Here is a 9902-nt window from a genome sequence, read left to right on the forward strand (position 1 = left end):
TTAAACACCAATAAAGATAAAATTACACAATTTGGACATTAAATGCTAAAAATGCAAAGTACATATTTTTGTGATTTTTCCATTTTGTAAAACAAACTTGATTGTTTAATTAATTCCTAAATTATAAAATTAAATCCTAAATGCACATGCAACACATATTTTTGTATTTTTCTTAATTAAAGTAGAAATAAACATGCACAGACAAAATACAAATAAATCACAAACAACACAAAACCATTTTATTTTGAATTTTGGGAGTAGTTCTCATAGGGCAAAAATCACGTGCTCACAGCGAACATAATCAGATCAAGGGCCGTAGAGCAGCTTGGCCTACAAGATCAGATTATACCTGCATCCCGGGTCCTAAACGACTTCAATATGGCAAGTGAAACAACAAAAGAGGAGATAATCTTACCAGTGAATGTAGCCGGGACCATACAGGATACAAAATTCCATGTCATCGAAGGCGACATGAGGTACAATGCACTTCTCGGGAGGTCAAGGATCCACAATATGAGGGCAGTACCTTTGATCCTTCACCAGATGAAGAAATTCCCAATAGAGGATGGGGTGAAAACGGTCTATGGATAATAACATGCTGCAATAGAGATGTTTGAAGTCGAGGAAGTGACTCCGTCACCATTGCCATCGACCTCAGAAAAATCGGGGATCAAAGATAAACCAGCGGCCAAATAGCAATCACCAATCCCAGTCCCGATCGAACCAGAGGAACAGGTAATCGAGGAAGAAGAAAAGGATTTCCTCACCCCTCGAACTTTTGTCGTTCCAGAAGAGTCCGATGCGAACAAGTCAACGATCGAAGAACTACAACAGGTCATACTGATCGAATACATGCCCGAAAGAAAGGTATACCTGAGAACGGGATTAACCCCCGAACTCAGGAAAAAACTCATTCAATTTCTTATTGATAATATGGATTGCTTTGCTTGGTCCCATTTAGATAGGAAAGGAATTCCACCGGAAATAACAACACACTGGCTAAGCACCGACCCCACCGGTGAAGCAAAAGAGAAGGCCCCAGTCCGAGGTGAAGCATGCATTCATAAAGGACGAGGTAACCAAACTTCTGAAATAGGGTATATTCGGGAGGTAAAATACCCCGAATGGTTAGCCAACGTAGTTGTAGTTCCTAAAAAAGAAAAAAGCTTAGAATGTGCATAGATTATAAGGATTTGAACAAAGTGTGCCCGAAAGACTCTTTTCCATTGCCTAATATCACTCGTATGATCGATGCCACGGCCGACAACGAGATCCTAACTTTTTTCGACGCCTACTCCGGGTACAATCAAATTCAGATGAACCCGGAGGATCAGGAAAAGACATCGTTTATCACTAAGTTTGGAACATACCGTTACAATGTAATGCCCTTCGGGCTAAAAAATATTGGAATCACGTATCAGCGCCTAGTTAACAAGATGTTCGATGAACAAATAGGTAAAACGATGGAAGTTTACATTGACGATATGTTAGTTAAGTCCCTGTGCGCAGAGGACCATTTAACTAATTTGCAACAAACATTCAAAATCTTGAGGAAGTAAAACATGAAGCTTAACCCAAAAAAATGTGCCTTCAGAGTTGGCTCGGAAGTTCCTCGGTTTCATGGTATCTAATCGAGGAATCGAGATCAACCCTGACAAGATCAAGGCCATCGAGGATATAACGAATGTGGATAGTGTAAAGGTCGTGCAAATATTAACAGGATGTATAGTCGCCTTGGGTCAATTTATCTCGAGGTTATCGGATCGAAGTCACAGGTTCTTTTCCTTGCTCAAAAAGAAAAAGGACTTTGCATGGACCCCGGAATGCCAGCAGGCCTTAGAGGAATTGAAACGATACTTATCTAGCCCGCCTTTGCTTCACACCCCGAAGGTAGATGAAAAGCTTTACTTGCATTTGATAGTGTCTGAGATAGCGGTAAGTGGAGTACTGGTTCGAGAAGAGCAAGGTACGCAATTCCCTGTTTATTATGTAAGTCGAACTCTAGGAGATGCTGAAACTAGATACCCTCACTTAGAAAAATTAGCACTTGCATTAATCAACGCATCTAGGAAGTTAAAGCCATATTTTCAATGTCATTCCATATGTGTATTAACCACTTATCCTCTCACAAATGGCTTGCATAAGCCCGAATTGTCGGGCCGATTGGCCAAGTGGGCAGTTGAACTTGGCGGGTACGATATCGAATATCAACCCCGAACGGCTATCAAGTCCCAAATCTTGGCTGACTTCGTGGCCAACTTTACGCGACCCTCTTATCCAAAGTAGAAAAAAACTTCTACTGGGATCGGGTACATCATCGGGGGTATGGACCTTTTCACGGACGGTGCCTCGAATATGAAAGAGTCTGGGCTCGGCATTATTTTGAAACCACCAGTTGGTAGTACTATTAGACAATCTATCAAAACTTCAAGATTGACTAACAATGAGGCCGAGTATGATGCCATGATTGTAGGTCTCAAGCTAGCTAAGAGCTTGGGTGTAGAGGTCATCGAGGCCAAATGCGACTCTCTATTGGTGGTGAACCAAGTAAACAAGAGTTTCGAGATTCGAGAAGATAGAATGCAGAGGTACTTAGACAAAATACAGGTGACGTTGCACCGCTTCAAGGAATGGACCCTGGATCATGTGCCTCGAGAGCAAAATAGTCAGGCTGATGCGCTTGCAAATATGGGATCGTCAATCGAAGAAGACGATATTATCCCGGGGACTGTCATTCAGTTATCGAGAAGCTCATGCTGAAATAAATTCCACGAGCTTGACTTGGGATTGGAGAAATAAGTATATCAATTATTTGAAAAATGGAAAGCTCCCATCGGATCACAAAGAATTGAGGGCTCTACGAACCAAGGTTGCTAGGTTCACACTAGATGGGGATGGGACATTATACAGAAGAACGTTTGATGGACCACTGGCGGTATGTTTACGACCAGGGGATACCGATTATGTTCTACGAGAAATCCACAAAGGTACTTGTGGGAACCACTCCGGCGCCAAGTCTTTGATTCACAGAATTATCAGAGCAGGATATTACTGGGACAACATGGAAAAAGATACTAACGAGTTTGTCAAAAAATGTGATAAATGTCAACGGTTTGCACCGATGATCCATCAGCCCGGAGAACAGCTCCATTCGATCCTATCCCCGTGGCCTTTTATGAAATAGGGGATGGACATAGTCGGCCCCTTACCAACGGCCCCAGGTAAAACTAAATTTATTTTATTTATGACTGATTACTTTTCTAAATGTGTAGAAGAACAGGCCTGCGAAAAGGTCAAAGAAAAGGAAGTTATTGACTTTATCTGGGACCACATCATATGTCGGTACGGGATACCTGTCGAGATTGTATGTGACAATGGAAAATAATTCATCGGTAGCAAGGTGACGGAGTTCCTAGAAGTACACAAGATAAAGAGGATCTTATCAACACCATACCACCCAACTGGAAATGGACAGGCCAAATCAACAAATAAAACCATCATTCAAAACCTGAAGAAAAGGTTGGACGATGCAAAGGGAAAATGGAGAGAAGTTTTACCCGAGGTCCTTTTGGCATATCGAACAACATCGAAATATAGCATAGGGGCTACTCCGTTTTCTTTAGTTTATGGCTCTGAGGCCCTTATCCCTGTCAAGGTCGGCGAACCCAGCGCCAGGTTTTGACATGCATCGAGGAGTCAAATCACGAGGCTATGAATACTAGCCTCGATCTACTAGATGAAAAACGAGAGGCAACACTTGTTCGAATGGCCGCACAGAAGCAAAGAATTGAGAGATACTACAATAGAAGGACCAATCTTCGACACTTCGGAGTCGGGTACTTAGTTCTACGGAAAGTCACCCTCAACACTCAAGACCCGAACGAAGGGAAACTAGGCCCGAATTGGGAAGGACTGTACCGAGTCCTAGGAGTTATCGGTAAATGATCTTGCAAACTTATCACAATGGAAGGTGAACAACTGCCAAACAATTAGAACGTATCGTTACTCAAACGATACTATTGCTAAGGTATGATTTTCTCTTTTGTCCACTTGAAACTAACCCACTGTAGGTGTTTGATCGAAGCTATCGAAGACAAATTTTTACATGAAGGCCTTATGTTTTAAAGCATGTGTTGCACTCTTTTTCCCTTAGATCGGATTTTGTGCCAGATGGGTTTTACCGGCAAGGTTTTTAACTAGGCAACAACTATATGCTACCTAAGGAGAACTTAACAGTATCCAAGGCTTTTTTTCAATCAACCTCGAATACTGAGGGGCATCATCCTCGGAGGTTATATCTTTGAGGAAAATACTTCACATCAAAGAGTGCCTCGATAGGAGAACTTTGTAATGGGCCAAATGGTCAGATGGGCCAAATGGTCAGATGGACCATGTCCGTATAGAATAATCGAGCCCCGACGGCAAAACATGTACGCATGTATCAATTATTCAAAGAAGCATTCTTTCTATACCAAAACACTTTGTGTCTTAAAAGAAGTCTATTACAATATGAGCTCCGCATTTATAAAATTCTACGAGAAACAGCCCAAGGGCCAGAACACAGATACACCCCGAATGCTCGGGGACTGTCATCGATAATCAACACATCCGAGTCATCAAAAACTTGGACTCAGAAGACCTCAAAGAGGCATCCCCTCGATATAAAGGCCAAGGACAACATACTCGGGGACTAACCTTCCGAACAAGTTCGAAAGGTTATCGGGAAACAAGTCCAAGAGACATACCCGAAGGCTACAACCATATTAAAGACTACGATCATATAAAAAGGCTACGACCGAAATAATGTGGCTCGGATACGTCCGACTTCTGCCATAAAATTAAAGGCCTTCAAACACTTTGAAAAAACCGGTTAAATCAGGCTACCCTCGGCAAAAGCAAAGATAAAGGTTTCGATAAAATCAGCCCTCGAATAATTTAGAGGCTTCGATAACATCAGCCTTTGAACAAACCTCAAGAGGTATTCGATTACGTTTACACAAACAAATTACTAATAAGGCTCCGATCCGTCGGACCTTCAAAAAACCCAACGGGTACAAAAAACACATGCTAAAGTGTAAATAAATTTTTAGTAAGTCTTTTAACCGAAAAGAGAGAAATATTATAGTCATTTTAGAGGCCGAATTAGCACAATTTAAAGAGCCTAAGGGCCAAAACTAAAAAAGCCTACGGGCCGACCTAAAAGAGCCTAAGGGCCGATATAATAAAGCCTAAGGGCCAAAATATAAAGGGTTCAAGACTTTGCTCTCATTCAACTCGGACTCAAGAGTCTTGACATCCCGAGATCGCATCAAATCAATTTAAGCTTAGCTCGAGAATTAACAAAAACCTTCAGTGGTATTATATTGATCCATAAAAAACCTAAGAATTTATTATATTCTGAGTCCAAACCAATATTCGGACTGATCATTAGATTCATACAATCAAAATTTTCACAAATGAAGACGAAACATAATTCAACACAAATCGAAGATGAAGCAAAGAGGTTCTTTATATTTATAAGAGATATTTGCAAAAGATATTTACAATACCCACAAGGGGTCTTTAGGCAAAAACAAAAAAATAAAATAAAGAAACCTAAATCTACTCTAGGGCCACATCTTCGGTAGCTGCATCTTCGGGAACCTCATCTCCGGGAACCTCCTCCTCGGGGGACTCCATCTTCGTCTCCTCCGCTCTCGGAGCTACTAGCTGAATCATCGTCAGAAAGCAAAGCGGCAGCCTCTTCTTCCAAATTCTTTGCTTTTTCAAAGTCAGCTAAGAGGTCTGGGACCACACCGGGAAACCAAGAAACAACTACATCATCGGAAAAGGGTCAGACAGAGAAAAAGATAAGGTCAAGGAAGAGAAGGGAAAACTGGGTATAAAAGTCACTATCAATAAGCATCTACTTACGTTTCATGTTCCATTTCTCAGGGAATGGCATCCTCTCAGCATGAATCAGTTCAGAGGTCCTGACTCGAACAAACCGGCCCATCCATCCTCGGTCGTTGTCCTCATCGATACTGGAGAAGAGAGATTTCGAGGATCGGCGTTGCAGCTTTATCAGGCCACCTTGATAAAGGCGAGGGCTATACAACTTGATCAGATGGTCGAGGGTAAAAGGCATCCCCTCGACCTGGCTCGAAAAGTATCAGATCAGATTGACGATTTGCCAAAATGAGGGGTAGATCTGGCCTAGCGTCACTTTGTATTGTTGGCAAAAATCAAGGATAACTGGATCTATGAGTCCCAAAGTTGGGTCGGCAGGACCCAACGTGAATGGGTAGGTATACACGCTTAAGTACCCCGCTTTTTGAGTAGTGATATCCTCTTCAGGGGCAGGGATCACTACGTCCTTGTTCTCCCAGTTGCAGTCCTTTTTCACTTGCTCGAGCTCATCTTTGGTTATCAAACAGATGTATCGGCACATTGGCTCGCATCGGCCTGGTGTCGACGCAGGTTTATCAATCTTGAAATCGGATGTTATTTTGCATGATAGGGGAATGCACTCCTCGATGTGAGGAGGCACCACCAGTTTACTTATGGACGGCCGTGATGACGAAGAGGCTTTTTCTTTTTGGGGAACAGTTTTAGATGTTTTAGCCATTGTGGTGTAGAAATTCAAAGAGAAAGGGTTGATGATGAAGTAAAGGAAAACTAAAGAGAAGGATGAACTCAGAGGGGTTGAAGGAGCTAATGAGATTTTGAAAACGATTAGAGAAGTAAAAACTTGTAAAATGGTGAAGCTGGTCTATTTATAAGGGCCACTTAAGCGTGTTAGGGAAGCCAAGTAGCCGACCGTCAGCCTCCTCTAATTAATGGCCATGGAAAACTGTGCAGACACGACCCCTCAGTCACTTCAGTCGCTGATGTCACAATATTGACACCATGATCGAGGCATTGAAGGATCGAGAATCAAACTGTTTCTTATTATTTTATTTTATGAAACGCGGGGACTATCTGTATGCGGTCGAAATCAGGTATGCCCGATTTTCCAGGCTCGAGAAGTTGCTTTAAGCCCGAGTTCAGGTAAGGTCGAGTTCGAGCTCGAAGGGCCAGACTCGAGCTCGAAGACAAAATGCAATGCCCGAGGATCGAAGTACACGAGGAACATCAGAGTCAATCATGACCGACTCCGAGAATAGTGTCGTTGTGAGTTTGTTACAAAAGGACAAGATTCTCGCCACGTCCCCAAGATCATGACGTAAATTCCGGAATAGATTCGTACGAATTAGTACAAATCCGTACCAGACGGTTATACAACTGTCCAAATAAGATTCCTTACTGTAAATGAAAATGTACCTTATTTAGGGCTCCCCTCATATATAAAGGGGACCCCAATCATTTGTAAAGACCATCTAATCATTGGCAAACAATATACTATCCCATTTTTCTCTCTTACTGTTCATTAGAATCACCCTTTACATTTATCATTCTTACTTTATTGCTCTTACTTCATCTCGAGGCTACTAGACTCGAGGTCACCACTGCTGAGTAACATTGGTTTGGTTCACTTATTTCTTTCATTCCTACTTCGTATTTCTTGGTTATTAATTGGTATTGAACTAAATCACATATCTTTAAAACCACAAATCAAATTTAATTATTACTCGTATTCTCGAGGTAAACAACTATATTATTTCTCATTACATTTGTTTCTTAATTGAATGTAACATCTTTTGGGGCATCAGAGTAATATTCATTATTTATAAATGAAAATATCTGCCCCTACTAATAAGTGTAAGTTTTAGAAAGCAAAATAAATCCCAATAAATGTCATATTTGGTTTACTTGAGATGAAACGTGTTCTCAATACAACTTAATTGTAATGAAGAAGTATAAAACAGTTAGATTGATTGATTGTTGACCAACTATAACTAACATGCAAAATTAAGATGCCAAAAATATATTATATTCTTTAATAGTTTTCTAAGATAAGATAATGGGAACAATATACCAAGGAAATCATCAAATTTCCGAGTTTAAGGGTGTGTTTGGTACGAAGGAAAATATTTTTCGAAAAATATTTTTCGGAAAATGTTTTTCAATTTTTTCATGCTTGATAATATTTTCTTTATGAACTCATTTTCCTCCAATTGGAGAAAAATATTTTCCTTATCAAGAGAAAGAAAAATATTTTTCAAAACTCCTTCTCAACCTTCCCCACCCTCACCAATCCACCCCACCCCTCTCTCCAAAAAAGGCTCTTTTTTTTCAAATTTCAGTTTTTCCGTTACCACCAACCCTACTTACCCCTCCACCCCACCTCCCGCAAAAAAATAATATTTTTTTACCTTTTTTTGTAATTTTAAATTTCTGTTTTTTAGTTTTTCTGCACCACCTACTCCCTCCCCCCCCCCCTCGTAAAAAAAATATTTTTTAAATATATTTTTCAGTTTTAGTTTTCTTATTTTTCGGTTTAAAGATTCAAAATTTTACAAGTTCCAAAGTTATGAGTTCGGAGGTTTATGTGTTTGGAAGTTTATGGGTTTAACAATTATAAAGTTTATGGGTTCGAAATTCCGCGATTTCGAAAGTTTAGCGGTTCGAAAGTTTATGAAATTTGTGGGTTTGAAAGGTTGTTGATTTGAAAGTTTATAGCTTCATGTTTATTATATCTAAATAATTTATGAATACTCTTGAGAAGTCATTTTCTTTAATTTGCATACCAAACACCGAAAAATAAATAAGATTACTATTATTTTCCAAAAAAATATTTTCTTATTTTTCATGGAAAACATTTTCCGTTATACCAAACACACCTAAGTAGTGGAATATTTTCCTTTAGAGAAAAAGTAGAATAATTGAAACTTTTCATGGAGGGCATCCTCTTTATGACTAACCACGGTTAGAACACACAATTGACGCGAGAGATCGAACCATGGTTTCTTTTAGCTGTCGTTTTATATAGTCAAAACTCCAACTGCCACACCGTTCACCAAACAAGAATCCACGAGCATTGGATGTTCAACTGCAATTGTTTGATACAATTTATTTATTTATCCTATTAATTCACCTCTATTTTCATTTCAGTCCCACGCAAGCCGTGAAAATAATCTTTTGTTGAGATTCCGAATATACACGTATAATTAGTAACTCTAAGGTGATCTTAAAAATTGATATTCTACCAACTTACCATCAAATAATGTGGCGAGAGATAAATAATATTCCTCAATTATTAATCAAAAATCGTAGATCGAATTTGAAAAACAGAAAACTTTTATAAATATAATTATTTTTCAGTAAACTTACACAGCCCGAATACGAAATAATGGAATTACCAATTCCGTGTGTCGGATGATTATTTATTAAAAAAAGATATATGCTAACAACATAAAATGTTGCATTATTCTAGTTCAATAAAAACAATAAAAAGGCGGCGACATGTCGGCACGCCCTGGAAGACTCCAAATCTCGTTTCTGACTTATCATTATTTTTTTTTTTTTTTGCAAAACACAAGTTTAATGTGAGATAATATCTGCCAATTTTTCATATTTGTCAGAAGCTCTATGGTATTCCAAACAATTTCTTATATATCATTGAATCATTAAAAGTTTTAGTGGTGGATACTTGACTGGTAAAAGCTTAGTCAAGTTTTTAATTATTTAGTAATTAATTAGTCAATTTTACTACGGTTACGCTACGTAGAAAAAATTAATGTGGACTAATTTACTGCAGAATTTATATAACCATATATGAATTTTTAAGTAAATTTTTTCTCACTCAAGTATGTTTCTATTTATGTTGTTTATGGAAGACATCGAATCAAGTACACCGGAAAAAAAACTTTTGTGATTGTATCTAGAACAGGTTAAATATCCAATCTCGAAATTTGACTACGTACAAAGAATGGAGGTTCTTTATGTGACTTTTCCAGTGTTTAAATACACTGTACAGTACT

Source organism: Nicotiana sylvestris, chromosome 2, assembly GCF_000393655.2.
Source record: "Nicotiana sylvestris chromosome 2, ASM39365v2, whole genome shotgun sequence".
In the NCBI taxonomy this organism is placed as follows: Eukaryota; Viridiplantae; Streptophyta; class Magnoliopsida; order Solanales; family Solanaceae; genus Nicotiana; species Nicotiana sylvestris.